The sequence below is a fragment of the Mauremys mutica genome, chromosome 7 (genome assembly GCF_020497125.1).
Source record: "Mauremys mutica isolate MM-2020 ecotype Southern chromosome 7, ASM2049712v1, whole genome shotgun sequence".
NCBI classification, from domain to species: Eukaryota; Metazoa; Chordata; order Testudines; family Geoemydidae; genus Mauremys; species Mauremys mutica.
This window is the reverse complement of record NC_059078.1, coordinates 69,711,208-69,739,029: the sequence shown is the minus strand read 5'-3', so window position 1 is coordinate 69,739,029 and position 27,822 is coordinate 69,711,208. Positions and strand designations below refer to the sequence as shown.

Sequence of the window (27,822 nt, the reverse complement as noted above, 5' to 3'; positions counted from 1 at the left end):
AAGACGACATGACAGCTTGCATAAGCGAGCCTGCTGGACTCCTCTGGGAGGAGAAGCGGTGGTGCGCAGAAATTATTCAATCATCAAGCACATCTGCAGCCTGATTACAAAAGCAAAGGTGGTAGTGTTGTCTGTGGAGCGCACAGCACTATGATCTGACCTGCGTGGGGGGAGGGTGGGAAACCACAGATGAGTAGGATCAGAGGGACAGAACAGTATCACATCTCTAACCAAGTGTCATACTTCTTAAAATCTCTACACACTGATCATTGGCCAGTACAATAAACTTAAAGCACATGAGCAATCTTTTGCACCTCTGGCCCGCTGGCTGAAATGACTGGTTTCCCCAGGCCAAATACAGTATCTCTGCACATCCAGTTTCAAGTAATCGTCCTGCTGCATGCTTATATTATAAGGTTGGTTTCCCTACATTCCACCTAAGCACAAGCATCAAAAACTCTGTCAAGCTTGTTATATTTAGAGAGGGTAGGGGAAAAGATAGACACTGCAGTTTATAACAGCAAGAAGTAATAATATAAAATTAAAGGCAAAAGCGCTTAAATGTGTGCTTCTAGGGAGCAGGAGCTGACAGACCTGTTGTAGCATTCTCAGAGGCTTTGCACATATAGACAGATCAGCCAGCACAAACATTGACAGTTCCACAGCAAAGTCCACTGATCCAGTGGTTTATTAAATATACAGTAGCTTGCCGGGAAGAAATGCTAATCCGCACAGGGACAGCTACAAGCAAATGAGCCATCTCTAACTAGTGACCCTGATCACTCAGTTAACACCGCTACCATCAAAGAAACTCCCCAGGAAACTTGCAAATGCCTAGAATGACAGGGGACCAGACTCCCCTTTCTCCAATCCGTGGTCCCATTCCAAGAAAGAAAGTAAGCTATTTTGAATAAATTAATTGGAAGTTTCTATGCACTGGAATGGAGTGTCTGTTGAGGCAATGGGTCCCTTTAAGAGGGGAAGAGAGCAAGGAATGGGATTGGTATCCAAACAGGACACCCTTCACCTGACATTCAGATCTGAAGTTAGGACTGAAGTGACAACGTTTTTACCATTCTGTGGCCTCCCAGATTTCTCAACAGAGCGGCCTCCCAGAACCCTAAGCAGAAGATAGGACTGAGCAGACTAGCTGCCTAGTTAATGATAGTGCTGCGTTTTCTCTCCAGAGACCAGCCTGCTCAGTGTCTGAACACTACAGCTGAGGCCCCCATTGGTAGGCTCAGTGGTGAGATTAAGGATGGAATAACTATAGAGACCAATCTCACTTCTCAGCAGGTGAGGAGGGATCATAGGCACACTGGAAGAGGCACAGGGAAACTTTTGCTGCTGCCGTCACCTGTGCTGTACATGGTCCGTGGCTAAGGGCCCCAGTCTTTAGGGATGTCATAGAATCATAGAATATCAAGGTTGGAAGGGACCTCAGGAGGTCATCTAGTCCAACCCCCTGCTCAAAGCAGGACCAATCCCCAGACAGATTTTTGCCCCAGATCCTTAAATGGCCCCCCCTCAAGGACTGAACTCACAGCCCTGGGTTTAGCAGATCAATGCTCAAACCACTGAGCTATCCCTCCACCCAAAAAGGAAAAGAAATCTAGTCCAACTCCCTGCTTGAAACAGGACAATCCCCAGACAATTGTTTTTTATTTAAGCCCATTTATCTAAACAGCCCCCTCAAAGACTGAACTCATAACCCTGGCTTTAACAGGCCAATACTCAAACCACTGAGCTATCCCTCCTGTCTTTACAGTGTGGCTATATAGGCTGTCTTGCTGGGCAGTAAGTTACAGTAAATTACAAATAAAACCCCAACTGGGTAGGGCAGGTTCACCCAAGTCCTCTCTGGCTACGGGTTCACAGATGTTAGGTATTGAAACAAGAACAGAAGCAAAAAAAGCAAATATTTTTCTAGGTACCAGAGTGACCAGCAGCAATAAAAGCTTTACAGAGAGGACCTCAGAAACAGGAGTGAAGAAAGATGGAAAAGAGTTAGTACTAGCAGCAAATGTTAGTAACAATTTAACAATTACCTATCAAAAACTGAAGATGCTGCTTTGTGTTTGCTCTGCTCTGATAATATCCCTGCTGGACCAGACAGTCGACAATATATCAAGCAGAGAGAAGTCAAAGCCTCCTGGGCCCAGCCAGCAGAAACGCTCCTAGCAAGGTAAATCCCAAGTCCACCAAGAATGAGAACTGAGAAGGATTGCACTTCGACATGAAATGCCTTTGTGTTTGTCTAATGTAACTAGGCATGTTTTGGAAGCTGCATCACAAAATTTGAAGGGAACATTTGTTGACATGAAAGGTAGCATTTGTTAAAAAATAAAAACAACATTGTACCATCAGGCATTTTCCCAGAACCCATTAGCAGTACAGAGCACTTGATCATTCTCTGCAAAACCATTTTCCACACCCCACATGTACACACAAATGTGGACAGATTTGGATCCCCTTTCTTTTTTTTTTTGGTTGCTAGAATTAAACATAATCCAGAAAAAATATATAATTAATTAAAGTAGCTAGCAATTTCCTTTTATGGTCCATAAACACAACACAATTTATTCTGTTGCTCTTTCATTCTAGGAGAACTGAAAAACCGCTCCCAAGACCAATACTTTCTGGTTAACCATCAGGGATTGCTTCACTCTTTCAGAGAAAACCACCGGGGGTAAAAAAGAAGAAAAAAGAAAAGCATTGCTGCAATTAACAAAATCTCTAGAGAACAGAGAGAACTGAATAGCTGCTGTGGGACATGGACTCTAACAACTTAGATCTACCATTATCCTGGTCTGTTCTGATGAAATTTAAGTAAAGATTTACCCAATTTCCCAGAATGGAAGCACAATGAATTCCAGGGGGATGGGCAAAACCCATAAAAGCTAAACATAGCTGAAGGAAGAAGGTAGAAATTAGATGGCTGAGCAATTTTTTTTTTTAAGCCAGAGAAACAAAGTAGTCACTGGCTGCTGAATTACATTTTCGACATTGCCTTCCAGTATTTACTGGAATGTAACTTATCTGTACTCCACATTTATCTTTGCTTACTAGAAGTTCTAGCATTTGGGGTGGTGCTTGTTGATAATGACCAAAGCACAAGATATTAAACATCTACACTTCCTAGACCAGGGAGGGGCTCTCACAAGAAATTTTTTGGTGGCCTGAGAGTGCAGCCAACAACTTCCCCACGCCCCCAAAAATACTTACTTAACTTTAGAAAAAAACAAATAAATATGCAAATCATAATTTATTTATGTAGGTTTTTATTGCAGACTCAATAATACAAATAATGTAGAGTTGTATCTATTCTTTACTGGACCTAAACAGAATAGAAACAAATAATTCGCTTTGCAAGGTCTTGTCTTTTTGTTGTTGTTTCTTTTGCTTTTTTGGTAGGTACTTTTTTTAAAGACTTGCTAGTTAATAAGTCTGTTTCTGTGAAAAGTGTATATTTGTTAACACTGTTTTGCCTCCCCAGTGACCGCCCAGGAGGCTGTGGCTGCACAAAAAGCTCCTGGTGGCCACATTTGAGAAACGGTGTACCTAGACTTATAGTTTTCATATCTTGTGTGTGTGTATATATATATACACACATACACACACACACACACTGCTTAACCCTTCATCCTTCCAAGGTAACTGTACCTTGCAGTTTACCATGTGGAAGTTTCTGGAATAACACATTGAAAACAATGGTCTTTGGTCACAGTCCATTTCCTCATGTACGAGTGGCATCTCAAAAGTCCCATCCCACCCAATTGACAGAAACTGACAGCCTTGTTTGCAGCCTTTGCAAAAAAAAAACCAACAACAAAAACTCAAGGGTTGAATGGGCAAGAAGAGTAACTAATAATGTCCTTAATGGTGGCACTTGCTGGTCAGGAGTGATGCACACTATCAGGACAGTGCACAGGATGCTTGAGCTGCCACTGTCACAGCAATACCTATTCTATGGATAAAAGATTTCAGTCTCCACAGCTGTCATTCAAGCACACTAAGGGGCATGGCAAAGTCCAAGATCCTGCCTGTTCTGCATAGAAATTAGGATCCTCTGGTACTTCTCCAAGAGAAATAGCTCCCCCTTGACTGTCCTTGGTCAGACCACCCCCTTCATCCACTCTCTAATTTGCCATGTGTTGCATGTCTCTTTCCACCTCATAATTGTCTCTCTCTCCATAGGGAGTCCTCTATGTAGATAGATTTCAAAACCCCTGCATAGATGCAAGACATTCTAAATATCTTCAGTTCCAAAGCATTTTCCAAATGTCACAATGGGTATCTTCTGCTTCAGGAACACAGGTAGGTCCCTAACCAATTTAACTAAAAGAAAAATCTCATTGGGCTGTAAGTACCAATAGGGCTATCTTCTCTAAGCCCCAAGTCACTGAAGGGCAGTGGTACACATGCATCCTCATGGCACAGATATGCTTGATAAGGTTCCCCATTCTGTAGAAGTGAGCATGTACACAAGCCTACTATCATTGTGAGTAGGCAAAATAGGTAGCCACAGGAATAGCGGAAATTGCTGTGGTTCCTTTTTGGTGTCAAAGGGGGTGGGGTGGAGACAGCAGCCACATCTACACTACCCGCCGGATTGGCGGGTAGTAATGGGTCTATTGGGGATCAATTTATCGCATCTCGTCTATACACGATAAATCGATCCCCAAATCGACGCCCATATTCCACCTCAGCAGGAGGAGTAAGCGGAGTCAACGGAGCAGCCGCGGCGGTCAACTTGCTGCCGTGAGGATGGCCAAGTAAGTCGAACTAAGATTCTTTGACTTCAGCTATGAGAATGGCGTAGCTGAAGTTCTGTATCTTAGATCGACCCCCCACCCCCCTCCAGTGTAGACCAGCCCAGAGAGAAAGAGAGCGCTGTACAAAATCCCATTTAAGTCTACTTTCCTTTTCACTGTGCCTATGGACTTGACATTAATGTCAGAAGGAATTACACACAAGTGTGCGTATAGACCCCTAAGAGCACAAAGAAACTCCCAACAAGTATGAACTTTTCAGTTTACTTGGCCAAACAATGACTGGCCCAGGCATTTTTAAAAGAAAGTGCTTTCATATGCGAGATTCCACTTTGTGTGACAATATATGAGGGCACTTCATCAAACTGGGAATACCAGCCCATGAAGCCATTGCACATTCTGAGGTTACAGTTCACATCACCAAATGTCTATTGAAATAATAAAGCATTTCACCATACAGATACTTCTTTTTATATAGAGCAGAAATTACCATAGTGTACATGATTTGTATTGTGCAGCAATTTTGTGAAGGGGACTGCTTTCTAGAAGGAACTGAGAAATTAATTTCATCTCTGACTTCTACCAGATAAGAATTCATTCTAAGAAATTTAACTAATTCCACTAGTAAGGTATAGATGCCACATGTATCACTACTAACACATGTCCTGTCTTACATATCCTCTAATCTGATCTAACAACACACAGTATAGACAGATATTAGTGTTAACAAATAAACTCCCTAATCCAAGATGTAGAATTATAGTGAAAAACATGATATCTGGTAAATAAATTTCACAGACAACTCTGTTTCTAGAAGTCTGAACAATTCCATGGCAGCGGACTTCTGTCACCTCAACTGGTCACTGCAGCTGCATAAAATTCTGACGCATGAACGGGTCTAGAATTCAGAACTTTTTGTTCCAAGAGGACAGAAGATCTCTGCTAGCTATAATTATATTAGAACTTATAACTTCTGTAACCTGCATCACATGACCATGTAAGCAGATCTGAGATGACATGCAGCAGAAAACTAGTGTAGACAGACACAAGCATTAAAAAGCGCACAGGTATTCAGAAGCATTGTGATGGGGAGTCCACCCTACACAAGCCTATTAACATATAGTCCATTCCTGGAGGAAAACCAGGGAGTGCTAAGGCCTAATTTGCTGATGAAGTCCAGCTAGGGGAAGAGCTGTGTTGGGTTTATAAAGCCAGGAACTTGGCAACAGACAGTGGCTGTAGGGAAGCAGACTGCAGTCATTCCCTGGGAGAAGGGACATGTGTTGGGGCGAGAGAATAGCAGCCTATAGTTACCCCCTGGGAAGAGGGAGTTTGAGTTTAGTACATCCAGAGAAGTGCGGGAACCAGACACAGTAGGAAAGAATCCCAGGAAGGAGCAACAAAGGCTGAGGGAAGCAGAAAACAGGTGCCAGGTACAGGGTCCCTGGACTGGAATTCGGAAGTAGTGGTCGAGCCAGGATTCCCCTGCCGGCCACTGGGAAAGTGGTACCATCAGGACAGTGCTAATGGAGACTGCCTGAGACTGTACAGAAGGACTTTGATTAACACCCGGAAGGGGACACCATGTAGGGGCCCGATTGGAGGGCCGAGTCACAAAAAGGAGGCTGCAGTTCCTGGAGCAATTGGGGCGGCAGAATGAGACAAGATGGGTGAAGATACTGTCAGAGGAGGGTGTGATGCCTGGTAGAGCTAATCCCCAGGATAGCCGGGAGGAGGTGCAACCTGCAGTGAGTGGCTCCTGTCACAAGCATTAATTGTACAAATGCCAAGTTGGGTCTTGAGCAAAAACTGGCACAATGGAAGAGATCACCGATCCCCAATTAATCCCATATCCTTTCTTCAGGAGATGGCACAACCAGCACCACTGACCACCACCATCTCCATTGTCCCTGAAAGCCTCAGAATTCTAGTTCAGAGGTTCTCAAACTGTGGTCCGCGGACCAGCTCCATTCAGGTGGTCAACAGATAGTTCCCTCTAAGGTGTGCGCCTGGGCAGCTGCACTTGAGAGAACAAAGGGCCACCCACCTAATTAGTGGAGCCATGCAAGTGTAGCTCCACTAATTAGGTGCCTGGACCCTGAAGAAGATGCACACGTAAGGTGAGGTGGTGGCCTTGGGGGCAATAAGGAGTAGGAGGGAGGGGGGTAAAGGGGTGAGAAGAGGGGGTGGGAGGAATTTGGGACATGCAGGGCTGAGGTGGCCAGAGAAAGAGGTGACTTTCCCCAGCTCCAGGGCTGTGGCTGCCGGGGAGATACCCCCCTCCTTCCCAGACCCAGCTTGGGGGCTGCCAGGGCAGGGGAGAGAGGGCACATCCATCACATTAGAAAGGTGAGACTACTGATATTAAAATATGAGTTGTGTGCTTTTATTTGTAGAACAAAAAATCATTTATTATTAAAAAACATTATATAGCACTTTTATCCAAAGCGCTTTACAATAGTTAGCGAACGGAACAAACAACATTTGGAAAGATCATTAAGTGGTCCGCCAAGACCTTCAACAATATTCCAGTGATCCATGAAAAAAAAAAGTTTGAGAACCACTGTTCTAGTTGATGATCATCTTATGTCCCGAAGCATGAAGACTCGTAACTGTTATAACTGTTATCCTAGCCAGTATATATTCAGTTACTATCTTAATGAACAATGCAAAATAGTCTATGAGACCAACATACCTGGACTGCTTTGCTTTTTTATTAATTATTATTATTATTATTAGGTAGCTACAAAGACAGAAGCATGCAAGCTTGCACCATAATTACAGGACAACAGTGTGATCTAGAAGATAGGAATCTGGAGTGAGAGTCAGTGGACCTAGGTTTATTCCTAGCTCTGCCACAGACTTCTCTTCTCTGCACCTGTTTCCCTTTGTCAGTCTTGTCTATTTAAATGGTAAACTCTTCAAGGCAGAGACTGTCTCCACCACATGCATGAACAACACCTAACACATGTGAGCCCCAATCTCAGATGAGGCCTCTGGGTTCTACTGTAGTACAAATAATTAATAATACGATAATAATCAGGGTGAAATATGGATGGAACACTCATCTGAACCTTACCTATGCTAATAGAATATAGCTTCCCATTCTTCCTACAATTAAAAAAAGGACAAATTTCCAAATACAGCATAAATTAATCTGTTAAACTCATATTACACATGGCACATGACGTCTGGAATAAAGTAGTCTGGGTCCAGCTGGCAGTTTCTTTTCCTCTTCCCTCTACCCCTCCTTTCATAGGATTTCCTTTTCTTTTCTTTCAAAATGCTCATTATTGAATGGCATAACAGGCCTCAAAACGCTGAACACTTTTCTTTTTTGTTCCGAACAGCAACACTATACACTCCAGAGGTCAGCTTTATAGCCTTCAAATTTTTCTGAACCCCTGCTTGATTAGACAAACACTGGAGTGAGTGACATGCATACAAAGTTGGCAGTGCTGTAGGCACAAGTAAGTGCAGCATCATATTATTTGAAACAATACACAGTTCTACCAAATGTAATAACGAGGATACGCCTTTGAATTAGAACTATCTGTACAAACACATCATCAGATACACTTCCTACATAGACATATGTACCTGGCCTGTAGTGCCCCCTGCTGACCTCGTGTGGCACTGCAGACACTCCTTCAGTTTCGCTTCTCTCAGAGCCCCTGGAGAACAAAGGGTCCAAAAGGGAGTGAGACAAAATTTCCTTGCTGGGGTTCTACATTATTAAACAAAAATTACTTTGAAACAGACTCTCTGCTCTTGGGTGCAGAGATTGCACAGCCTTCCTTCTTGGGGCCTGGGGTCTCTGAAAGCTCCTCTCCCTTAGGTGAGTTTCTCTCTCTGTGAGCACCTGGCTACAACTGAGCCCTGATGGGCTTTTATCAGGCCCAGGTGCTCATTATTCATGTAATTGCTTAGATAGGTTTGTTCCCCTTAAATTAGATCATCATGGGTCCAGACTCTCATAAAAGGAGTGGTTGGGGGTGGGCAAGACAGCTCCATCTTCCTCTTTAGGAGGTAGAGTTCCCACCCTCCCTCGCCCTACCGTAAGGTGAAGATTTCTGGTGGTTTCTTCTTTTTCTCCCTATAACCCTCCTAGACAGAAAGAGAAAGGACACTGCAGTTCCAAACGAATCACGTTGTTTTGCCCAGTGCTAAACTTCAAATTTGGCTTGATACAGATGTCAGAAGCAAAACAGAAATTCTCTCTTTGACGAACACTCGTCTTGATCAGAACAAGATCAAGCACAATGCACTCAGTTCACAGGTCTCATGAAGTGTAGACCACTGCGTATTTGACAGAGGCCTTTGAGACTAGTCCAGGAGGGCTAAACCCGGGAACCTACTTTGCCCCCAGTCTAACTCTAAGTAGCTGCAACTTTAAGATTAGAGAATGTCCATGAAAAGTCATTATATGGCTGGAGTGGAGTTGCAGAAATATTAATATTTAACAGGAATATTAATTTACTGCCCCGTTCAGAAATTGTGGGACAGTCCTGTTTTACATTTAGTTTGGCCAACATCCTGTGAGCATTCACTTGCAGGACAATGAAATAGACTGGACTTTACTTTGGACCTAAGGATATTGTGTCAAGACATATGGAAGAAAAGTTATCACATAGCAATTCAGAATCACAGGGCAATGGCAGCATCATCATGGTACAATTATTTTATCTCACAGAACAAACAATGATAAAGTTGTTGATCCCTCTTCCAGTTCTGAACTCTTAAACTTCTAATTTCACCTTTCAATCTCTAGGCAAGCAGACATGTCACAGGCACTAAGACAATACCTACAAGGTAGATTTTGCATGAATCTCTTCCATTCACCTGCCAATGTCACGGCCATTTGCAAATAGCAAATGGCTGAGAGATCAAAACAACAAACCACAATCTGACCTTCAGCTGCAGACAACTAATATATATATATTTTTAAAAAGAGGCAGTAGGAACGAAAGAGAACACAGTAGGAGAGATATAAGCAAATGGAAGATCTATGGTACAGTAAGAGACAACAGGCCAACTCTTTTAAACAGTGCTGTGAAAAAAACATATGTTCTATTGTAAATCACCATTAATCCAAAGGTGGGACACTTCTCTCCTTTTTAAATGATACTGAGTAGATCTGGTTGACATTTTTTGATTTTTCAAAAGTGTGTTGAAATTTGCCCTGGAAAAATTAGCATATTTTTCAACTTTTTAAAAAAATGTCAATGATTTTTTTATTAAATGTTCCCCATTTTTGACCAGCTCAACTACTGAGTTTGACTATTGTATGTGGGGATTTCATATTCAAGATTTATGAGAACAACATCTATGTTTATTTTTCTGTATTGAATCCAGGCACTTTACCAAGAATTTTGGGGGAGGAGACAGAAGAACAGGCACTGTTTTACAAATAAAATTATTAACACAGTCCTATGCTTTTCCAAAGGCTAGGAACAAATGTTCATTCCTCACATGTTAGGTACCTAAAGTTGGGGATGACTCTCATTATACATGCTTAATCACAAAGTCCTCCTAACACAGGGATGGGCAAATTACAGCCCACGGGCTGGATCCGGCCCCTCAGGGCTTTGGATCTGGCCCGTGGCGCCACCAGCACCACCTCCCTGCAGCCCCCGGGCAGGGGGGCAGAGGGCTCATGTGATGCCTCCACCCACAGCCCCCCGCAGCTCCCATTGGCCAGGAACAGGGAACCCTCCGCCTCCCCCACCCACCCCCCAGGGGCCACAGCACTTACAGGAGCGGCACGGGGCCGGGGACAGGGCAGACATTCAGGAAGCCTGCCCTGGCCCCAGTGCACGCTGCTGCCACCCTGGAGCCGCTTGAGGTAAGTGGTGCCAGGCCGGAGCCCAAACCCCTACTGTACCCTGCCCTGCAACTCCCTGCCCTAAGCCCCCTGCCTGCACCTCACACCCCAACCCCCTGTCCTGAGCACCTTTGTGCACCCTGCACCCCAGCTCCCTGTCTTGAGCCCCCTCGTACACCCAGGGCCGGCTCCAGACCCCAGCGCGCCAAGCGCGCGCTTGGGGCGGCGGACGTCCCGCAGGCATGCCTGCGGAGGGTCCGCTGGTCCTGTGGCTCCGGTGGAGCATCCGCAGGCGTGCCTGCGGGAGGTCCACCGGAGCCGCGGGACCGGCGACCGGCAGAGCGCCCACCGCGGCGTGCAGCCCTGCTTGGGGCAGCGCAAATCCTAGAGCTGCCCCTGCGTACACCTCACACCCCTCCTGCACGCCAACCCCCTGCCCTGAGCTCCCTGCTGCACCCTGCACCCCTGTGCACCCCAACCTCCTGTCCTGAGCCCCCTCATACACCTCGCACCCTTCCTCTGCCCCAATCCCTTGCTCTGAACCCCTTCTTGCACACCGCATCCCCTCCCACATCCCACACTCCCTCCCGCACCCCAACCCCTTGCCCCGGCCCTGCATACAATTTCCCCACCCAGATGTGGCCCTCGGGCCAAAAAGTTTGCCCACCCCTGTCCTAACACCAACAACAAGAATTCAATTGGTTGGGTGCTATATCTGAGCTACAGTATATAGGAGTTGGCATCACAGAATATCATAACCATTATCCCTTTCCCTTAGCAGTTTTAAATTCTATATATAACTTGTTTAAAATGACAGAAAAGGTCAGCTTACATTAGTTGTATTTTAAGTTTCCCCAAAATTCCATATCACTTGTGTAAGCATTTTTATAATACCAATCCCTGTGCTGCAGTTCAAGGAATAACTAACTCATGGATGACATCCAAACTAGTGTTATGAAACGAACACATGCAAAATCCCTGCGATCATGCTGGGAAGCAAAGTTGTACAAAGCGTTCTAACTTGGATGAGAAGAACACCTTGTCCTTTTAGTGTTTTCAGCATAAGTTGCATACTCATCCTGGGGCTCAACCAGCTGAGTTTAGACTTAAATGTCGGTTTTGGTTTTAAAAAAAATACATCTGGATGGATGAGTGGGGAAGAACAAATATAAGCATTACAAGGTTGAACACCCAACTGTAATAGCATTTTGGTAGTGCCCTAAAGACTGAAGTTTACTCACATGATATTGACCAGATTTTTTTCATTTCCACAATAAATGGAATGCATAAAATGAAGCAACATAAATGGTTTAAAAATACTAGGGCCACAATCGTACACACTGTTCTGCCTGTGCCAAGTAGCTTGCAGAACGACCTAGATTTTTGCAAATCATCCAATGTGTTAATAACACAGACTAAATTTTAAAGGCTGTATGATAAATATATTTTTATATTGTCAACATCCCAATTTTTTAAATCTGGAAAAAAAAGCATAATACATTTGGATTTTTTTAAACACTAATTTAACAAACTATGTTCAGAAATTAACGGAGCAATGTTAAAGAATATATATAATCTGCAAACCCAGTTTACCACTGGCAATGACCTGGTAGGCTCCTTTATGGATTCAGTGAATGATAAAGAAGAAAGAAATGATGATGGTATCCGGAAAGGAGCCTCTTGCAACACTTACTGGCATGGAAAATATCAGAGTTGGAAGGTCATATAAATTGCTAGACAAGATCTGTCAAACAGACAAACTACCCAGCAATTTTAGCCTATTGACTAGAGCTGTCCATGTCGACATAATGTTAACATATATTACAACCCCATCACAAAAAAAGCTGTGTAGTGGGAAGAGAAGCTTCATCCCCTCTCTTCACATAGAACAGACCTGCTAGTAAGAAGTGGCTTAAGGAAATATTTTCTCCTCAACCATTTGATTTCCCCCGCCTCCCTAAAATTTAAAGTTGTAAATGGAGATTTATTACTGAGGTAAAAGCATCAAAGCTTAGTGCTTTTACCACTACAGGCTCAGCTGGGGCTTCCAATATGAATTCTTCTAAGTGTAGATGACAATTTAAAAAAAATAATAAAATATTTAATAATATGAAGCACTGCATTTTATTGCCAAGACATTAAATAATTTTTCAACATTTTAAATTTATTTATTTATGTATTTGCAATGTATTTGTCAAACACACACACAGTGTAAAATTCAGCTATGGAGCTATAACTGGCGTCTCCATAATATACTGCTATGTTGCTGATGTCTCTACTGATTCGTAACGGATGCCATTTGATGGTTTTACTTATACTTTATTAATGAACTGCAAACAGATTGTCCTAGTCCTCCATTGCCCAATACCATTTTATTACTTTTTGTCACATCTTCCCCCATGCCTTGTTTGGATCAGTATTTGGAGGAGAGACCTCCAGGAAGGGCTAAAGGGAGTAGTGTTAGTGATTTAATAGTCCGATTCTTCCCTGGGAATCAAAATACTAAACAAGCTCTCCAGGGGGACTGTAAGGGGTACTGTGCTCTGAGGGTAGTTTTGGACCGTGTGGGTGGTTTTTATGAGACAAGGCCTCTCCACTCAGGAATTCATTGATCCAACAGAGCCAGTCAGTTGACCTTCAAGAGAGGGTGAAATCCTGACTCCACTGAATTCAATGACAAAACTCCCATTGATATCAGTGGGGTAAGGACTTCATCTATGCCATACAGCACATCCTGAGTTAATAGTTTTCCTAATGGTGTAATATGGGACACATTTTAATCATTACAACTTGATTTTAGCATCAGCCTGTAGATCAGCTAAAAAATGGAAACACTGATTTGTGAATGTTTTTTGCACATAAAATAAGAGCACTGAGTTGAGTTCTCTAGGATTCATGCGAGTATATTATGTTACCAAAGTATTCAGACAACTGCTAGGCATTTGTGAATCCCAAAAGTTACACATATTTGAACATCAATGACTATTCATCCCAAAAGTCATGCCAGCGGTGCATTATGCACTGTCACTTTTGCTTCTGGTATGAAGTTTCAATTAGCTGTTTGGAAACAGTATTGTGTGGCTTAAGTGCAGGGCCAGCTCCAGGTTTTCTGCCGCCCTAAGCGGTGGAAAAAAAAAATCATCGGCACTTCAGGGGCAGCTCAATCACGCCGCTCCATTCTTCGGCGGCAGTTTGGTGGCGGGTCCTTCATTCCCTCTCTTCCTCTTCGGCGGCAGTTCAAAGAGGAAGAGAGGGACTCACCGCCGAATTCCCTCATGCCGCCCCAATAGTGGACGGAGTGCTGCCCCTTTGTATTGGCCGCCGCAAGCACCTGCTTCCTTAGCTGGTGCCACAGGTTGAAAACTATTAATCAGAACTATGGAACTTGTAAACATGTAAGTTATAAATTAAAAAAGCAGCACTAGCACAGGCACAATTTCCCCTTAACCCCATAAACTGCTATCCTCAAACTCATAAATCTTTTTTGATGTTTGAAAACATCAACTACCACATCTGGTTAGCTACAGTTTCATGAACCAGACCTTATTGGTGTAAACGTACACAAGTTACTGTATAGCTGACAACGATAGCAGTTTCTCATACCTTCTTCTGAAGCATCTACTATTGCCCACTGTCAGACAAGTTACTACACTAGATGCACCCCTGGCCTAAACCAATATGGCAATTCCTACCATTTCTATCAACCTTCTGACCTCGCAGTGTGTGACACAAGCTACTGAAATGTGTGGCAAATAACTGAACTGTGGATCCTTTGCCTTTTGTAACATGTCTGCCATAACTGGCAGGTAACAGATTTTTAATAGTAAAACCTGCCTTAAAGATTGTTTCTCTCATTCACTGACCCTCTCATGCAACAGATTTTTTTCCCCCCTAAGGAAACTGGGAAAATGGAAATTCCATCATGGGATAATTATAAGTACCCCTGTTCTGGACAGTCAGCAGAGTTTGAACTCTGGATCTTCAGATTTCCAGAACAGATCTGTACCACTTAAGCTAGTGGTAGAGCAACATTTCACCAAACATACCCAAACCAACAAAAACAAAATTTCCACTGATGATAATTAACATTTACAGATCAGCAAAGTGAAAAAAATGACGCTTGAGAACTTATTTTAAGGAAATTTACTTTGTATATTTTGACATGTGGTTACAAACTTTTAACTTTTTAACTTTTAACCTTATATATATAACTTGTAACTTTTAATATATCAGTGTTAAATAACTATTGCCTGATCCCCAACCCCCTAAAGTTCCTGCACACATCTCTGGAAAGGGTGTCTAATCAATCTACTGGGTTTTGGATGATGGAGACTACACTGACTTAGGAGCCTACATTACCTAATTTATACCTAAAACCATTTCTGTGAATATTTGTTGAGGGGGGAAAAATGAATCCACTTCATTTGTATTTGTTTTATGTTAATATTATAGCCAACAAGTCTACGGTTCAACAGCACATATTAAAGGAATTTTAGAGGGTATTGAACTCCCATTTCCTGAGAAAGGCAAATTTCTGGTACACGAGTCAGACACCATATTATATGCTGCTTTTCACTGATCAGGAGCACTACGCTGTCTAAAACCCAGACTGTGAGGCCATATCTACAGTAGAGAAATTTCTAAGAACTTCTCACCAATGCTAATATCCATTCAGTTGCATCAGTGGTAGTCTTAGCAAAAAGGGATCTCTGGATAGCAAAGACACTTTATAAACTACTGTGTCATGTTGTTCTCTCTTATGTGGAGTAAAAAAAATACATGAAGCCTGTCTATACTAGGGTTGCTAATGATGTTAACCCCAGTGGAGATGAACAGATATTGGTGATGGTACAAAATTGTGACATGGCCTGCAAGGCTTCACTGATATGACCTAATTTAAACCTCATCCTTACCCAAGTCCAGTACAGACAACTCAGTAGCATGTCTGGAGAAAGTTGATTTGACTGAGTTTATATCACTGAATGGAAATGTTGTTTAGGAGGAAAAGCCCTATGGCTTAAAGCTTCCAAGCAAAATAATTTTTTAAAAAATCTTTATATTCTACCATATACATAGCACGGTAAAGAAAGCAAAACTGACTGATTCAAAAAACTAAACGACAAGGCTTCACACTGCTCGGTTTTAAAGATATCATATAAGACAACAACAAATAGGTTGGGCTTTACACTGATTCTTTCTTAGGAGAAAAGAAATAACAAAGGTATTTAAAATTAAACAGGACATTCACAATTAATCTGTTTTTTAATTAACTTGCTCTGCTGCTGTAAGTGATTCTGCATTTACTCTCATTCTTTCGAAAATTCCAAGTGCTATTTCTGACCTATGATTTACTGTTGCTGTACATCTTTATAAGCAGTGCTTTAGTTTAAGTGGCAGTTGCATATTAATTACAAAGTTAATTATGTGCTGTGTAATCATGCTGTAATTCATTAGTTTACTCTACAGTGTGAAAGTATAATGCTAAACAGAAGACCTGATGCAAAGTATTTCAGTCATTTCCATTTCCATATGAAATATTCAAACTATTAACTAGAGAAAAACAAACCTGTTCATTCCTGAGGAATCCTCCAAACAAATTATCAGCCTGACTCTGCTAACATTTATGCATGTAACTTTTCTCATGCAAGAAGTTACTCACATGTGTGAAAGTTAGCAGGACTGGGACCTACATCTGAAATCAGTGAGTTTACTTCCTTACTGTACAGAAGATCAAGGGACAAAATTTTCATTAAATGGTAAGTGATTTTAAGTGCTCAGGTTGAGATGCCTTACACAGGCCTGATTCTCAGAGGATGGGTGGTCAGGGCTTTCTGAAAAATCAGGCTCTTTTGACATCTAAAAATCACTGACCACATTTGAAAATTTAGGTCACAGTCTTTTGTCATTCTTAGTTGTTCAGCTTTTGCATATACACCTCTACCCCGATATAACGCGACCCGATATAACATGAATTCGGATATAACGTGATAAAGCAGCAGCGCTCCAGAGGGGGCTGTGCACTCCGGCAGATAAAAGCAAGTCCGATATAATGCGGTTTCACCTATAACACAGTAAGATTTTTTTGGCTCCCAAGGACAGTGCTATATTGGGGTAGAGGTGTAGTACTCACCACTAGATACTTTATTAGTGGGCCTGCCTGGAATGTACTAACAATTAGCATTGACGTTGGCAATGGTCTCTAATAGGTCTCTCACCACAGATCTATGTTTGCCAATAGAAATATTGAACACAAAAGTAAATAAAATGTATTTAAGAAAAAGATAATGATTTCTGGGTGAAAAATTAACTATGCACAATCCTATAAAGCTCCCTCTCTCTTCTCCTCACTTTCATTATCCTTGGAACTCTCTAACTCAACTTAATCAATAGCCACAGAAAAATTAATTTTTACAAAATTACTCTTAGTTACAAAGAGTTCTTCTTCAGCTTTGAACATTTCCCTCCACCTCCCCAAAACTAACCCAATATTTCCTATTCTTCCTCAAGGAGTGCCAACTCTTCACAAGTTTTAGTCTTTTTCTTTCCCACAAGCTATCACTGCTTTGCAAATGATGCTCTTTATGTGGCATTTAAAAGCAAACATCAGTAAGAGTATTTCTTCCTAAAAGAACGACCATAAAATCCACAATAAAAAGCAGCTCTGACTCTTTTTAGTAAACCATCACTTAGTGTAAGACTACAGTCAGAAAAATTACTATATCAGACAGTGACATTCTTACATCACCTGTCTGCTCTCTCGATGTTTGAGTGATCAATGCTTACTTACTAACAATAAATTAAAAGCAATTTTTACTAGTATTAGCCTTGCAGAATCAAAACACCTAGTGAGTGAGCTGGATTCTATTCTGGCTCCTGCATCAGGAACAGAATTGTCAGCTAACTTTTGATTGCAGAATCTTCATTCCAATGACTATATTCGAAGGCCAAAGGAAAGTCAGCTTGATAATCAGATCCAAGGTTAAGTTTGCAGCACTGGAAGTTAGAAAAAGCACTTTTTCTCTTTTGAACTGAACAAGTTTCATGTTTATCACTGAAAAGAGATAGAGATCCTGCACTGGTTTTTATAGAGGAATTATGACATTTAAATGTAGAGTGTAAATGTTTTCTGTCTTCAAATTGTTCAATATCACATGGTTTCACCTATAACGCGGTAAGATTTTTTGGCTCCCAAGGACAGCGTTATATCAAGGTAGAGGTGTATACATATATATAAATATACAGTGTGTGTGTGTGTGTGTGTGTGTGTGTGTGTGTATGTGTGTGTGTGTGTGTGTGTGTGAGAGAGAGAGAGAATTAGTCGCTGCCAACACAAAACACATAACTGATTTCTTATTTTTACTTGTGATCTATGCAAAAATGTTTTGTGCTCTGTAGCAACAGGCAAAAAATAGATGATTTTTTTCAGATGTTAGTGAACATGGATGGTACGCAACCTAGGAAATACTTTAAAAAAATTGTTAATTTCAAGCTCTGTTAGAAAAAGGAAACTAATTGTTTTGAGCAATACAGAAGAAAAAGGACAAATCTGTACAGAAATTAATTTCACTTTTCACAGTTGAATGAAATATCAAAACAGCTAAGAAAAATGAAAATATGGGACAGTCTCATTTAGAAACAGCCACAAAAGTTTCAGATTTATATATATAAAGTAGGTATATTGCTGAACTGCTTAATGTAATTCTGGTATACACACAGCTGGTTTACTACATATTCACTGCTGCCTTTGGTTTGTATTTTGGATCAGATACCTGCTGCATATTCATAGAGGGCACATGATGTGGAAAGGGATATATCTACATTTCTAATAATACAGAACCCAACAGTGTGTGACCTAATGATGCATGATGATACATCCAAAGAATACCAAAAACAAAACCACATCTTTTAAACGACCTTAATTGTCTATAACAGGAGACATATTAGTTCAGTATCTTGCAAATGATGAAAGTAAATGGATGAAGTCTGGGGTGTTCAAACAAGTCCAGGGGAGTTAGGTGAATTTCAGTGGGATGCGGGTGTCTAACTCCCTTAGGCTCCTTTGAAAATCCTGCCCCCTAGTGTTTACTAAAAGTGACACGTTTTCGTTAATGAATATTTCCCTCTACCTTTGTAAGAAGCAAGTTTATAAGAACTCTAGGGAGGCTGATGAAAATTATTTCACAAAGAGCACCTAATGAGAAGTTATGTGGGGCAACTCAAGCTTTTATATTCATCACAGTTTTCCTTTTGGACATTATAAGCTGTAGCTAGAATACTGATGCTGTCTCTTAGCAAACTCCAACAGTGACATTCCAATCTAAGGCAAGTTGAAATAAAGTTTCAAACTGTTTCAGCTGTAGTTATGGTGTCCTTCCACACATGGAGCAAACTGTTCTATAAAATCAAGAAGAGATTATACTCTAGAAGAGGAATCCCAATATATTTCTACTTAAATTATTTTATTAAGAAATACACATATAAAGAAGCCTCAATTCTAATACTACTGTAGCCATAGCTTCCTATGTATTTGGGTTCTTAAACTGTACAAAGCACTGTGATATCCGAGCATATTCTTAGAATCGTAGAATTGTAGATTATATGGGTTGGAAGGGAGCTCAGGAGATCATCTAGTCCAACCCCCTGCTCAAAGCAGGACCAATCCCCAAATTGCCCCCTCAAGGATTGAACTCACAACCCTGGGTTTAGCAGGCTAATGCTCAAACCACTGAGCTATCCAAGTTTCAAAAACAATTAAGTAACTTAGGAGCCTATGGGCTTGTCTACACTTACAGTGCTGCAGTGCACCAGTACAGCCATGCTGTGTAGCACTTCATGAAGACAGGAGTCGACATAGGTACTCCACCTCCATAAGAGGCAGTAGCTACGTCAACAGGAGAAGTCCTCACTTCAACATAGCACTCTCTGCCCAGTGGGTTAGGGCGGTATAACTACGTTGCATAGAGGTGTGGATTTTCCACACTCCTGAGCGATGTAGTTATACCAACATAAGTTGGTACTGTAGACCAAGGCTAAGTGTTATTGACTTTCAGTGAGATTTAGGTGCCCAAAGGCCCAGATTTTTAAGGATATTTAGGTGTTGCTGTGCTCAGACTTGCAATGCCTAACTGAATTAGGAGCCTAAAACTCATATAAGTACCTAAGTGACCATTGAAAATGGGAATTAGGCTCCTAAGTCATTTTTCTGCCTTCAAATGGTTACCCATAGTTCACAAAGGAAGTTGGGAAGCATTGCTACATTCATTCAGTAAAATTAGCTCTACCAAAATAAACATTAATAGAATAAAATTTCTGAAAGAAAAGGATCCTAAATTATTGCATGATCCTTGGTTTTCAGTTAAAGGGAATTAAACCCCAAACCTGAAAAATCCTTGTTCACTGATGTTGCCTGTTTACAATTATAGAAATATTTCTTTTTTAAATATAAATGAGCAAAATTATATTTGCCCACTAGTGAAATGTAAGTATTGTATATTTATTGCCAACTGTCATCATGGTAAGGGGCTGATGACTAGACTTTGTTCAAGAGGTGCTAAGTTTTACAAGGCATATACACACATACACAAGATTGTCATATATTATATGGCGAGAGGCATCTGTCCAGCGGTTAGGATGCTAAAGCCAAGGATTTGGGAGACAAAGCTCCGTTCCCAACTCTGCCTTTCTTTGTGACCTAGGGCAGATCTGTACAGCGAAGCAACGTGCACTACAGGCATGTGATTTGTAAAGTCCACTAACAGGTCCCTAGAGCACTTTGAACTAGGGAACTTTTTGTATGCACCAGCAGGTTCTATGTGAACCAATTAGTGCACAACACATTAGTGTGCGTTAGAAATAACACCACCATCATGTGCACTGCCACACTATGCAGACATGCCCTCAGTCTTCCTGTGCCTCAATTTCCAATCTATAGAATGAGGATAATAGCACCTTCCTACCTAACATGGGTGTTATAAGAGTAAATACATCAAAGATTGAGCCACTCAGATACTACAGTAATGGGGGATCTGTTAAAAATAGATACAAAGTTGAATGACAAAAATTAATTTCAACAGAATTTCCTACAAGAAAGTTGTTGGCCAAGAATGCCGCCTATACATTTTTGTAGTCCCTTATGCTTTATTAATTACCCCCAAATTGAAGGCACACAGATTATTCGGGCCCTTTGCCCCTATCAGGGAGATGATTCTAGTACAAATTTCCTAAAAGCAGAAAAAACATTACAATTTGGGCATAACCATTAAGACGTTCTATTTTTGCCAGACAATACTCTTAACAGAGGACAGTACTACTGATTTACAACTCTAAAAGTAAACAGAATTGCAAATCTCTCACACAAATCTTCCTTATCACCCTACTAGGGATGTGCAGGCATGTAATGAATTCCCTGGAACATACAGATCACCACCTCTTCTCACCTTCCCTAACACAACTCTTGCGCTTCTAATTTGCTGGCGGATTGCTGCTTAACTGTCCTTCTGTGTCTGTTATGCTCAAACGGTTTACAGCTCATTCAAAGGAAGTCTAATATACACCAACTGCTGTTTACAAAGCAATCTTTAGCTCTGTACTGATTACCAACCACTGGGCAATCAAGATGATACACTCTTTTACTTAATTATTGGCATCTGGATGAGCAGTGTTATTGTTAAACAAGAAAGGGCTCTGTTTTTTTAGCAGTTCCCAGTGAATCTGAAATGTTAAGATTTGTTATTAAAAGGCTTATTTCCACTAATGAAACTCTAGAACCAATTTTCCCCTTCAATTATTTTGAATGTTAACTAGAGTTAGGCCCAAACCACAAATCTGGATCTGATCGCCTCAGAATTGAACAGTTTGGGTCCATTTCTGATATTGAACACGTGAGCTGCTGCAACTTAATTTCTCTCCACTATGCATCAAGTTTTTAATTCGCATTCAGGTAGTTGTTGCAATGCAAAACTAGAAGGAAGATGCAGTACCTGCTGCACGGAACTTAAAATCTAAATTATATAGGTGGAATTGTTCAGACAATATGCAGGATATGGAGAACTGGCAACATCGTACTCCAAACAAGAGCAGCACAACCAGAGCAGCACATTTCTTATCAATTTAGGAAGTCACCCTTTCTAGGATGTGATTTTATGTTGAAATTATTTTTGACTAACACCACTGCATTAATCTCCCAGTCAAAGCCTTCCCCATAGGCCTGACTTTTCCTAAGCTCTTCCTATCATGCTTGGTAGCTCCTAGGGTTCCCTTCCCTCATAAGCCACTTCTACCTCAATTTAATTAACCTGTAGCCTACTACAGAGCTCCCTCACCTGCTAAGAAGGTGATGCAACAGGAGAAACATTTCACTCTCAAAATGTGTGAGTGCCCTCTAGTGAGAGTCCCCAAAGATAATATCAGACCCTTCACTAGTATCAGCTCAATGTATATTTATGTGGCAATGGTCTGCTCTGTCGGGTATGCAATTACTATAATATTGTCCCATAATGCACCATCAAGCATGGGAAAGCATTGCCAGTCATCAGTGGACTCTGTAGATAGTACTTATAGCTCAGAAAATTGGCACTAATATCTTTTGTCTGGTTAAAGAAACCATCAAACTAATGCAAAGTTAAAAAGAGTCAACATGGACCCATTTTACTGCTGCTTAAGGGCTATTTGCTGAGAATTGTTGCAAGTCTAAACTCAGGATGTACATAGAAACACAGGGCATAGAACTGGAAGGCATCTCCTGGGTCACAGAATCCAGTCTCCTGCTATCATAAGCAACCACATCGTACAATCCCATTCATAAATTTATCAAACTCCATCTCAAAACTAGTTAGGTGGTTTACACACACTACTCCTACTGGAAGGCTGTTCCAGAACCTCACTCCTCTGGTGGTTCATATTGGTTAATATTAGGCTTGGCAGAATTTGATTTTTAAAATAATTTTGATGGTTAATGTTTACTTTTAAGCCTTTTTATTGTTATTAATTTGAATTTTCTCAGATGTGTGAAATTATTGGGGGGTGGGGGGAGTCAGACAATGACAGAATACATTCAAAAGGTTAAAGCTTTGTAACCGTTAAAACACAAACTGTCAACATCATATGTCAACATTTTAGCCAATATTATACCATAGTAAGTTCTCAAGCAGTATTTTTCTTACTTTGCTTACCTGTAAACTATTGTTATTATCAATGGAAATATTTTTTTCATTGTTTTTTGTGTGCATGGGAAATTGCCATTTATCGACATTTACCAATAAAAATCTAATCCTTCCAAGCATAGTTAATAGGATATAGTATTAGTTAATACAAGTAAAAGTTTAATAAGAGTCATACACACAAACTGGTACAATTCTTGCCTTCATACAAGACATTTTGTAATGCTCAAATGTAATCTATCAACATACCTGACTGTGTTGTGCAGGAAAGTGAAATTATTATTGTGTGAACAGATGCAGATAACATACTAAGCAAGTAAAATGTGGTGTATGACTACCAAATAGGTAAACTGAGAAATTCAGGCTCCAAAAATTGCTGATTCATCTATTATACACTTACTGTAATCATGAATCTTGTAGCATGCCTGGCAGTACTGCTTGCAGCGGATACCTCAGGGTACTATTCTAACTTACTGTAGATCTTTTTCGTCAGCTCGTAATGGCAGTATTTTCTAGACTAGATAGCATCCATATCCACCCTTGTTAGCAATATAGAAATAAAAATATATGAATATTTTAAACTAAGAACGTGGATGTATTGGGGAGTACGTTTATCCGTTTGGACTGGGATCTAGAAGAAACACGTGAAAAAAATCCTTATCTAATGGCCATTAATAAATATACCCGTGCTCTGGGAATGGCAGTTACACCATTTGCACAAAGGAGCAATATAAGCCATTATACACTGACAGTCTTTATGCTCTGCATTTTATGGGAAGTTGTGGGGTGCCAGGGAAAGCAGAATGACAGCAAGCTGTCCATTGAAGAACATGGAATAACTCACACATGTAAGTGGTGGGTGTTGAATCGTTGCACAGACAGAATCTCACAGGCCATTGTGCAACTGTATACATGGTGCTGGCTGGAAAGTTTCTGTGCAAATGATTTTCATACAGAAAGCGCATTTTCCACAAAATCAAAATATTCCAAAGGAAATATTCAATTTTCCCTTGGAAATTTTTCCCCAGCTCCACAGCTCCTCAGCAGCCCACCTAGACTTCCAGGCTGTCTGACTCCAGTGCAGCCACTGGATGGACTGACTTGGAGCCATGGTTCTCATTGCTCCCAATTCCTTAATATCTTGAAAGTCTTGGGAGCCCCAGCTCCCAAGTTCAGGAGCCTTGGAAACATTTTAATGGGGTTAGATGAAATGTTGTTTTAGCTTTTTCTAAACAAAACTGCAGAATTCCTGTTCTGTAGGAATTTTCATATTTTTGGTTTTGTGTTCTGTTTTGGAATGGGTTTTTTTTTTTTTTTTTAATTTTGGGATTTCCCATGTAACGGGAATTCCAGTGTCCTGGTCTAGGTGTAAACCACTTCTCAGGAAGCTGTTGTATAATGATGCAAGCTATCAACTGGATATTTACTGGAATGACTGAAAGGAAGGCATCCAGAAAGCATTGTCACTATCAAAATAGCAAACTTAGGCAAGTCCCCAAACTACTGAATACCTTCTAAAAATTGTAAAAAATAGCTAAGCCTGTTTTTCTGAAAATCTCCTTTTCAAAAGGCAGGAGAGTTGCTCTTTAGATGGGATATTTTGCATCAAGCTCTCATCAAACGTGAATGTTCATTAATGTGTAACAATCTTACAAAGGGAGGGCTTATGACAGGAAAAGTTGACAATTTTAAACTATAACCATGGAATAAACCAGTGGTTCTCAAACTGTGGGTCGCAACCCCATTTTAATGGGCTCACCAGGGCTGGCTCAGACTTGGGGCCTGAGGTTGGGACCGAAGCCAAAACCCAAGGGCTTAAACCCTGAGTGGCAGGGCTCAGGTTACAGGCCCCCTGCCTGGGGCTGAAGCCCTTGGGCTTCAGCTCTGGGCTGCCCCCACCCCAGGATGGTGAGGCTCGGGCTTTGGCCCTGCCACCCCAGGCAGCTGGGCTCAGGCTTTGGTCCCCACTCCTGGGATTGTGAAATAATTTTTGTTGTCAGAAGTGGGTCACGGTGCAATGAAGTTTGAGAACCCCTGGAGTAAACAAAACAAAACAAAGTCTTTACAGCTGAAGGAGAAAATGCTTTCCTGCACTGCACACATTCATGCCCTATTTGGTGTTATGTATTTCCTAGGCTGGGTATCATAATAAATGTATTCAATTGATGGCTCATGGGATCTTAATGGGAGATGGTGGCTTTCACGTCTAGGTCAACAGTTCAAATGCAACCTAAGTCAGCAGTGACCAAACATTGTTACCATCTGCCTGTTCAGTGGGCTATATGAGATGAGTAGGGTTGATGGCCTCTGTTCTGTTCTTAGTGGAACAGCGTCCATGTCACAGAAATCACCATCACAAGTGGCCCTAATTGGCAGTTGCAGCAGAGAGGTCAAGGACTGAATGGATGCAAAGGCTAAATGCACAGATTAAGGATGCAGGCTGTGACACATGGCTAGAAAGGGTTAAACAGCTTGCAGGCCGAAGGACCCAAAGCCCACCTTTAAAGCCATGTTAGAAAGGTATGTGAATGACAATTAGGGCTATTCATGTTAAATAGGCTAGAACTTTGAAGTGCAAACCTATATTGTTTGAAGTAATACTAACTGTGTGTATCTTAGATGCTACCCATAAAGAGACAGTTCCTGTCTCTCACTATAACTATTGATTCAGAGATCAAAAGGGAATATTAACATTTAGCTGAATCTTGGGTAAAATAATGTCATTGTCTATATGTCTCTTTCAAGTTTGTAATAGACTACCCAATGGATAAATTGCCCTTTGTTAATGTGTGTAACTTATTACTGGTGGTGTTTAGAAAGCAAAAGGTTACATCAAAAGCCTATTGTTTAATGAGAACTGTGTGGTCAAGTGGATGTATAAAAAGACCGTTGGGTCCTGATCCTGTTCATCTCAGATCTGCTTAAGCTTCATCAGGGGAAGTTTGAGTCGCAAGACTGAGGTCTCAGTTACACTGGTACGCCCTGAATATGATATTTGGACATTGGACTATAACCTATTAACTAAATTTTAAAGGAACTCTTTGCAACTAAAAGCTCACCATCTCTGCTATGAATCTGAACCTCAATGGATTTAACTCATGTCTGTATGTATATTGATCTTTTAACCATACTCTGTTGGTTTTTAATACATTTTAGTTTAGTTAATAAGAATTGGCTGTAGGATGTATTTGGGTAAGATCTGAAGCATTCATTAACCTGGGAGGTAATGTGTACGATCCTTTGGGATTAGTAGAACCTTTTCTTTTATATGATGGATCACTTTAAGCCTTAAAGTTTAAGGGAACAGTGTTTGGACTTCTGAGTAACCAGTGAGGTGATAAAGAAGCTGTTTTATGCTGGCTTGGTAAATCTAAGTATTGGCATATCCACCAGTCTTTTGGAGTCTGTCTGCCCCATTCTTTGCAGTTCAATAATTGAGTGATTATAGCTGACCCCCATTAGGACCCCAGTCACACAGGCCCTTTAGATCAGGGTTAAGGTACTTGGGTTCTTGTTCTCTGGATAAAGAGCACTTCAGTCTCCTGAGCTTACAATGACATGCCTATCACAAGAACTAAAGTCATTTAAAAATGGAAACAATTGAATAAGGGAAGTTTATAATTTAATTTAAATTTAGCCATTCAGTAGGTATCCATTTCCTTTATAACCAGCTGGAGATATACGTGTGCGTAGGCCCATTTTATGTCTTACAAAACCACATCATTAAATATCAATATCGTGCCTCAGATTTCATCCAGCTTGAAGGACAGACGAATGATGCTACAGACATGTAAACATGGCCACAGCCATACTACAACCACTACAAACCAAAGCCACTAGGGTTTTATGTAGTAGGCACTGAAAGTCACATACACAGCTGAGATTTAAATAGTCAGTCTTGGAAGGACTGGTAGTGAAAATACTAAATATTGAGCCTAAATTATTTGTCATCCTCCTTGTAAAATTTACTGTAAGTTGCTGCTTATTGAAGTTTCACTTAACACTGATACAAAACTACACATAAAACTAGGGGAGCTGTATTCCCTTATGGAAGAAAGAAACTTCTACTCTAATTATATTTTTTTCTATCTGTATTTGAAGCCTGTAATTCACTTCCTGAAAAATGACAGCCTTTCAAAGATTTGCACTGTCTTTGGCATGGCAGCAGATATGGATGAGTGCATATGCTGGAAGAAAGAGGATGAGCCAACAAAGGGAGTCAGAAGAGGTCCTCACAAACAATGGAAAATTATTTTAGCCAACAGGTTTTAATCTCCAGTTAACTTGTATTTCAAGACAGCCTGTGGAGAAACTGCGATGGATAGTTCAGATCCTTTAGAGCAGATTGTAAAAAGAGAGTGGGTCAGTCCAAAGATGCAGGTAAATCACTAACTTTTTAATGTCCTGCCTACGTGAGTACCAACCATGGTGTATGTGTCTTGTCCACAACAAACATTGGAGGCTAGGTCACTCCTTCCCTTCAGCCTTGGAGAATCCACGCCAATCCTGGAGGGTTGGCAGCCCTATATGGCACCATCTGTCCTGCAGCATCACCCTAGTTAATTAAGATGTCCTAATTGCCAGGAATGCAGTGTAGTTTAGAGTATAGGACATGATACTGGAAGTCAGGAGACCTGGGCCCTGTTCCCAGGTCTGCCACTTACATGCAAATCACTTCAACTCTCCACCCGTATGTTTCCCCACACACCCTTTGTCTTACCTAGACAGACTATAAGTTCTTTGGGCTCAGGACTGTCTCTTACTAGGCCTTCGAACAGTGCTTAGCACCATGAGACCCTGATCTTAATTGAGGCCACTTGGCACTAATATACTATGAACAATAATGTTACCTGTACACCACCTCTCCATGTTAGGTCACAGCATAACCTAAATCGATGCTCATAATTCATTGCAATTACTAGGGTAAAGAGAATTGTGAAAATCCCTGCATCTTTAGCAACTACCCCCAAAAGACTGTCTGCGGGGCATTCAGCACTCTAATATTTACCTTATACTGAGCTAAGCAGCCCCTCTAAGATTGCCGGCTCTCATTCTGTGATGAACCCAG

General features: G+C 41.1%; 1 protein-coding gene and 1 long non-coding RNA gene across 5 annotated transcripts in view; one reads left to right on the top strand and one right to left on the bottom strand.

Annotated features, from left to right (window-relative positions):
- Positions 1-27,822, bottom strand: part of ZMIZ1 (zinc finger MIZ-type containing 1) — a 525,799-nt gene that overhangs the window by 237,190 nt on the left and 260,787 nt on the right. The window lies entirely within an intron of this gene.
- On the top strand, positions 743-3,248 carry LOC123374209. The gene is made up of 3 exons (XR_006581031.1): positions 743-896; positions 2,113-2,185; positions 2,605-3,248. It is a non-coding gene; the product is annotated as an uncharacterized LOC123374209 (long non-coding RNA).